This window comes from Lampetra planeri, unplaced genomic scaffold (genome assembly GCF_965212315.1).
Source record: "Lampetra planeri unplaced genomic scaffold, kcLamPlan1.2.h2 scaffold_412, whole genome shotgun sequence".
Classification (NCBI taxonomy): Eukaryota; Metazoa; Chordata; class Hyperoartia; order Petromyzontiformes; family Petromyzontidae; genus Lampetra; species Lampetra planeri.
This window is the reverse complement of record NW_027615235.1, coordinates 5,001-12,662: the sequence shown is the minus strand read 5'-3', so window position 1 is coordinate 12,662 and position 7,662 is coordinate 5,001.

The following is a 7,662-nucleotide window of genomic DNA, read 5'->3' as shown; positions in this document are numbered from 1 at the left end:
ACATCGCCCCCTACTGCAAACACTTGGCAGGACCCTACAAAAATCTTTAGACTCAGTGACGCTTTCTTGGCTAAACAAGTGTAACATTCCCTTATAATTCCCTGAGATAGCTTTTAATTAAAACATTTAAATTAAAAATCAACTCACAGCGGCCTAAAGCCTACAGCTAGGCCTAAAGCCTAGAACTAGGCCTCAAACTCTCCCTTCGTATCGTACCCCCGCGTGTGTGAAAGGGAGTTAATGTTTAACAATGTTACATTCCCTGATGTTTTTAAATAGAAACATTTACATTTAAAGCTTTTACATTAATAATTCAAACATTTAAATTAAAAATTAACTCACAGCGGCCTAAAGCCTACAGCTAGGCCTAAAGCCTAGAACTAGGCCTCAAACTCTCCCTTCGTATCGTACCCCCCGCGTGTGTGAAAGGGAGTTAATGTTTAACAATGTTACATTCCCTGATGGTTTTTTTTAATAGAAACATTTACATTTAAAGCTTTTACATTAATAATTCAAACATTTAAATTAAAAATTAACTCACAGCGGCCTAAAGCCTACAGCTAGGCCTAAAGCCTAGAACTAGGCCTCAAACTCTCCCTTCGTATCGTACCCCCGCGTGTGTGAAAGGGAGTTAATGTTTAACAATGTTACATTCCCTAATGTTTTTTTTTAATAGAAACATTTAAATTTAAAGCTTTTACATTAATAATTCAAACATTTAAATTAAAAATGAACTCACAGCGGCCTAAAGCCTACAGCTAGGCCTAAAGCCTAGAACTAGGCCTAAAACTCTCCCTTCGTATCGTACCCCCCGCGTGTGTGAAAGGGAGTTAATGTTTAACAATGTTACATTCCCTGATGTTTTCTTTAAATAGAAACATTTAAATTTAAAGCTTTTACATTAATAATTCAAACATTTAAATTAAAAATTAACTCACAGCGGCTTAAAGCCTACAGCTAGGCCTCAAACTCTCCCCTTCGTATCGTCCGATTAGGTGTAGCAGCATCGCCCCCTACTGCAAACACTTGGCAGGACCCTACACAAACCTTTTGACTCAGTGGGGCTTTCCTGGCTAAACAAGTGTAATATAATACATTATGTTTCTATTCTTTGGTTATTCGTTCCTACCAGCCCACCCCGCAGGGACCTGTTTCGGTAAAGTCACGTAGGTAAAAAAAATGAAATGAAAATTGATAAAAATTAAATAATAAAAATCACGACGTTTCGTCCACCTCGTCGTGATTTTTATTACTTTATTTTTTATTAATTTTAATTACATTTTTTTTTTACCTACATGGTGACTTTACCGAAAAAACCAAGGGCATGAATCCTTGCAGTCACGAAAAGCTTCAAATCTAGAATTGTGTTGAACTACTTTGGCACCACTCTACGTAGGCAACCAGTGGCTAATCGGAGGTACCGGGGGAAGGACAACAAACTGCACAACAACAACAACAACAGCAACAACAGCAACAACAGCAACAACAACAGCAACAACAACCAGCAGCAGCTCTAAAGATATGCGTTGTCTCTGCTCTCATCCCAGGTCCCTGACCCCAGACCCCTGACCCCAGGTCTCTAATCACAGATCTCCAATCCCAGGTTCCGTGACCCCAGGTTCCGTGACCCCAGGTTCCGTGATCCCAGGTTCCGTGACCCCAGGTTCCCTGACCCCAGGTTCCGTAACCCCAGATCCCTGACCCCAGGTTCCGTGACCCCAGGTTCCGTGACCCCAGGTCCCTGACCCCAGGTCTCTAATCCCAGATCTCCAATCCCAGGTTCCGTGACCCCAGGTTCCTTGACCCCAGGTTCCGTGACCCCAGATCCCTGACCCCAGGTTCCGTGACCCCAGATCCCTGACCCCAGGTTCCGTGACCCCAGGTTCCGTGACCCCAGCTCCCTGACCCCAGGTTCTGTGACCCCAGGTTCCGTGACCCCAGGTTCCGTGACCCCAGGTTCCGTGACCCCAGATCCCTGACCCCAGGTTCCGTGACCCCAGGTTCCATGACCCCAGGTTCCGTGACCCCAGATCCCTGACCCCAGGTTCCGTGACCCCAGATCCCTGACCCTAGGTTCCGTGACCCCAAGTTCCGTGACCCCAGATCCCTGATCCTAGGTTCTGTGACCCCAGATCCGTGACCCCAGTTTTTCTGACCCCAGGTTTCCTGATCCCAGGTTCCGTGACCCCAGGTTCCCTGACCCCAGGTTCCGTGACCCCAGGTTCCGTGACCCCAGGTTCCGTGACCCCAGGTTCCGTGACCCCAGGTTCCATGACCCCAGATTCCGTGACCCCAGGTTCCGTGACCCCAGGTTCCCTGACCCCAAGTTCCCTGATCCCAGGTTCCGTGACCCCAGGTTCCCTGACCCCAGGTTCCGTGACCCCAGGTTCCGTGACCCCAGGTTCCCTGACCCCAGGTTCCCTGATCCCAGGTTCCGTGACCCCAGGTTCCGTGACCCCAGGTTCCGTGACCCCAGGTTCCGTGACCCCAGGTTCCCTGACCCCAGGTTCCCTGATCCCAGGTTCCGTGACCCCAGGTCCCGTGACCCCAGGTTCCGTGACCCCAGGTTCTGTGACCCCAGGTTCCCTGACCCCAGGTTCCGTGACCCCAGGTTCCCTGACCCCAGGTTCCCTGACCCCAGGTCCCGTGACCCCAGGTCTCGTGACCCCAGGTTCCGTGACCCCAGGTTCCGTGACCCCCATATCCGTGACCTCAGATCCCTGACCCCAGGTTCCGTGACCCCAGATCCCTGACCCCAGGTTCCGTGACCCCAGATCCGTGACCCCAGATCCCTGACCCCAGGTTCCGTGACCCCAGATCCGTGACCCCAGATCCCTGACCCCAGGTTCCGTGATCCCAGGTTCCGTGACCCCAGATCCCGTGACCCCAGGTTCCGTGACCCCAGGTTCCGTGACCCCAGGTTCCGTGACCCCAGATCCCGTGACCCCAGGTTCCGTGACCCCAGGTTCCGTGACCCCAGGTTCCGTGACCCCAGGTCTCCGGCGACGATGGTGAGCTCCGGGCTGTGGACAACTCTGTGGGGTCGACGTCTCTCCCTACGCCTCGTCAGCTCGCCCCGGGCGTCCACCTCCTTGTCCACCTCCTCCTCGTCCACCCACTCCACCTACTCCACCTCCTCCTCGTCCACCTCGATCCCCACGCAGCCGGTGAGTATTGGGACGTCCACCTCGTCCACCTTGTCCTCCTACTCCTCCTCCTACTCCTCCTCCTACTCCACCTCATCCACCTCCTCCACCTCCTACTCCACCACCTCCTCATCCACCTCCTACTCCACCTCGTCCACCTCCTCGTCCACCTCCTCCACCTCCACCCACTCCTCCTACTCCACCCACTCCTCCACCACCTCCTACTCCACCACCTCCTACTCCACCCACTCCTCCTACTCCACCTCCTACTCCACCACCTCCTACTCCACCTCCTACTCCACCTCCTCCTACTCCACCACCTCCTACTCCACCCACCTCCTACTCCACCACCTCCTACTCCACCACCTCCTACTCCACCTCCTACTCCACCTCCTCCTACTCCACCACCTCCTACTCCACCCACCTCCTACTCCACCACCTCCTACTCCACCTCCTACTCCACCTCCTCCTACTCCACCACCTCCTACTCCACCCACCTCCTACTCCACCTCCTACTCCACCTCCTCCTACTCCACCACCTCCTACTCCACCCACCTCCTACTCCACCTCCTCCTACTCCACCACCTCCTACTCCACCACCTCCTACTCCACCTCCTACTCCACCACCTCCTACTCCACCGCCTCCTACTCCACCACCTCCTACTCCACCACCTCCTACTCCACCCACCTCCTACTCCACCACCTCCTACTCCACCTCCTCCTACTCCACCACCTCCTACTCCACCACCTCCTACTCCACCACCTCCTACTCCACCCACCTCCTACTCCACCTCCTCCTACTCCACCACCTCCTACTCCACCACCTCCTACTCCACCTCCTACTCCACCACCTCCTACTCCACCACCTCCTACTCCACCACCTCCTACTCCACCACCTCCTACTCCACCACCTCCTACTCCACCTCCTCCTACTCCACCACCTCCTACTCCACCACCTCCTACTCCACCCACCTCCTACTCCACCTCCTCCTACTCCACCTCCTCCTACTCCACCTCCTCCTACTCCACCACCTCCTACTCCACCTACTCCTACTCCACCACCTCCTACTCCACCACCTCCTACTCCACCACCTCCTACTCCACCACCTCCTACTCCACCACCTCCTACTCCACCACCTCCTACTCCACCTCCTCCTACTCCACCACCTCCTACTCCACCCACCTCCTACTCCACCACCTCCTACTCCACCACCTCCTACTCCACCACCTCCTACTCCACCTCCTACTCCACCACCTCCTACTCCACCACCTCCTACTCCACCCACCTCCTACTCCACCACCTCCTACTCCACCTCCTCCTACTCCACCCACCTCCTACTCCACCACCTCCTACTCCACCACCTCCTACTCCACCACCTCCTACTCCACCACCTCCTACTCCACCACCTCCTACTCCACCCACCTCCTACTCCACCCACCTCCTACTCCACCACCTCCTACTCCACCACCTCCTACTCCACCACCTCCTACTCCACCACCTCCTACTCCACCCACCTCCTACTCCACCCACCTCCTACTCCACCCACCTCCTACTCCACCCACCTCCTACTCCACCACCTCCTACTCCACCTCCTCCTACTCCACCCACCTCCTACTCCACCCACCTCCTACTCCACCACCTCCTACTCCACCACCTCCTACTCCACCCACCTCCTACTCCACCCACCTCCTACTCCACCCACCTCCTACTCCACCACCTCCTACTCCACCTCCTCCTACTCCACCTCCTCCTACTCCACCACCTCCTACTCCACCACCTCCTACTCCACCACCTCCTACTCCACCTCCTCCTACTCCACCTCCTCCTACTCCACCACCTCCTACTCCACCTCCTCCTACTCCACCACCTCCTACTCCACCACCTCCTACTCCACCCACCTCCTACTCCACCACCTCCTACTCCACCTCCTCCTACTCCACCTCCTACTCCACCACCTCCTACTCCACCACCTCCTACTCCACCCACCTCCTACTCCACCACCTCCTACTCCACCACCTCCTACTCCACCTCCTCCTACTCCACCTCCTCCTACTCCACCACCTCCTACTCCACCACCTCCTACTCCACCACCTCCTACTCCACCACCTCCTACTCCACCTCCTCCTACTCCACCTCCTCCTACTCCACCACCTCCTACTCCACCTCCTCCTACTCCACCACCTCCTACTCCACCTCCTCCTACTCCACCACCTCCTACTCCACCACCTCCTACTCCACCACCTCCTCCTACTCCACCCACCTCCTACTCCACCACCTCCTACTCCACCTCCTCCTACTCCACCTCCTCCTACTCCACCCACCTCCTACGGTCCACCCACCTCCTACTCCACCCACCTCCTACTCCACCACCTCCTACTCCACCTCCTCCTACTCCACCTCCTCCTACTCCACCACCTCCTACTCCACCACCTCCTACTCCACCACCTCCTACTCCACCTCCTCCTACTCCACCTCCTCCTACTCCACCACCTCCTACTCCACCACCTCCTACTCCACCACCTCCTACTCCACCTCCTACTCCACCTCCTCCTACTCCACCACTTCCTACTCCACCTCCTCCTACTCCACCACCTCCTACTCCACCTCCTCCTACTCCACCACCTCCTACTCCACCTCCTCATACTCCACCTCCTACTCCACCCTCTCCTACTCCACCCTCTCCTACTCCACCACCTCCTACTCCACCTCCTCCTACTCCACCTCCTCCTACTCCACCACCTCCTACTCCACCCCCTCCTACTCCACCACCTCCTACTCCACCTCCTACTCCACCCTCTCCTACTCCACCCTCTCCTACTCCACCTCCTCCTACTCCACCACCTCCTACTCCACCTCCTCCTACTCCACCACCTCCTACTCCACCTCCTTCTCCACCACCTCCTACTCCACCCACCTCCTACTCCACCACCTCCTACTCCACCACCTCCTACTCCACCACCTCCTACTCCACCTCCTCCTACTCCACCACCTCCTACTCCACCCACCTCCTACTCCACCACCTCCTACTCCACCACCTCCTACTCCACCACCTCCTACTCCACCACCTCCTACTCCACCTCCTACTCCACCTCCTCCTACTCCACCTCCTACTCCACCACCTCCTACTCCACCACCTCCTACTCCACCACCTCCTGCTCCACCACCTCCTACTCCACCACCTCCTACTCCACCCACCTCCTACTCCACCACCTCCTACTCCACCACCTCCTACTCCACCTCCTCCTACTCCACCTCCTCCTACTCCACCACCTCCTACTCCACCACCTCCTACTCCACCTCCTCCTACTCCACCACCTACTCCACCACCTCCTACTCCACCACCTCCTACTCCACCACCTCCTACTCCACCACCTCCTACTCCACCTCCTCCTACTCCACCCACTCCTACTCCACCACCTCCTACTCCACCACCTCCTACTCCACCACCTCCTACTTGTCCACCCACTCCTACTCCACCTCCTCCTACTCCACCTCCTCCTACTCCACCACCTCCTACTCCACCTCCTCCTCGTCCACCTCCTCCTCTTCCACCCACTCCTCCTACTCCACCTCCTTGTTGTCCACCTTCGTGGGTTTTCCTGTCGTGTGATTGTCGTCGTCATCGTCGTAACGTTCTGATCCTGCCGCTGCTGCTGATGATGACGATGATGCTGATGATGATGATGCTGATGATGATGATGCTGATGATGATGATGCTGATGATGAGATGATGATGCTGATGATGATGATGCTGATGATGATGCTGATGATGATGATGATGCTGATGATGATGATGCTGATGATGATGATGCTGATGATGCTGATGATGATGATGATGATGATGATGATGATGATGCTGATGATGATGATGCTGATGATGCTGATGATGATGCTGATGATGATGCTGCTGATGATGATGATGATGGTGCTGATGATGACGATGATGCTGATGATGATGATGCTGATGATGCTGATGATGATGATGCTGCTGCTGATGATGATGGTGCTGATGATGATGATGCTGATGATGATGCTGCTGATGATGATGCTGATGATGATGATGCTGATGATGATGCTGCTGCTGATGATGATGATGATGGTGCTGATGATGACGATGATGCTGATGATGATGATGATGCTGATGATGATGATGATGCTGCTGCTGCTGCTGATGATGGTGCTGATGATGACGATGATGCTGATGATGATGCTGATGATGATGGTGCTGATGATGATGATGATGCTGCTGCTGCTGCTGCTGATGATGATGATGATGATGCTGATGATGATGATGATGCTGCTGCTGATGATGATGATGATGCTGATGATGATGATGATGATGCTGATGATGATGATGCTGCTGCTGCTGATGATGATGATGATGCTGATGATGATGATGACGAAGATGATGCTGCTGATGATGCTGCTGATAATGATGGTGCTGATGATGATGATGATGCTGATGATGATGCTGCTGCTGATGATGATGATGATGGTGCTTGATGATTGACGATG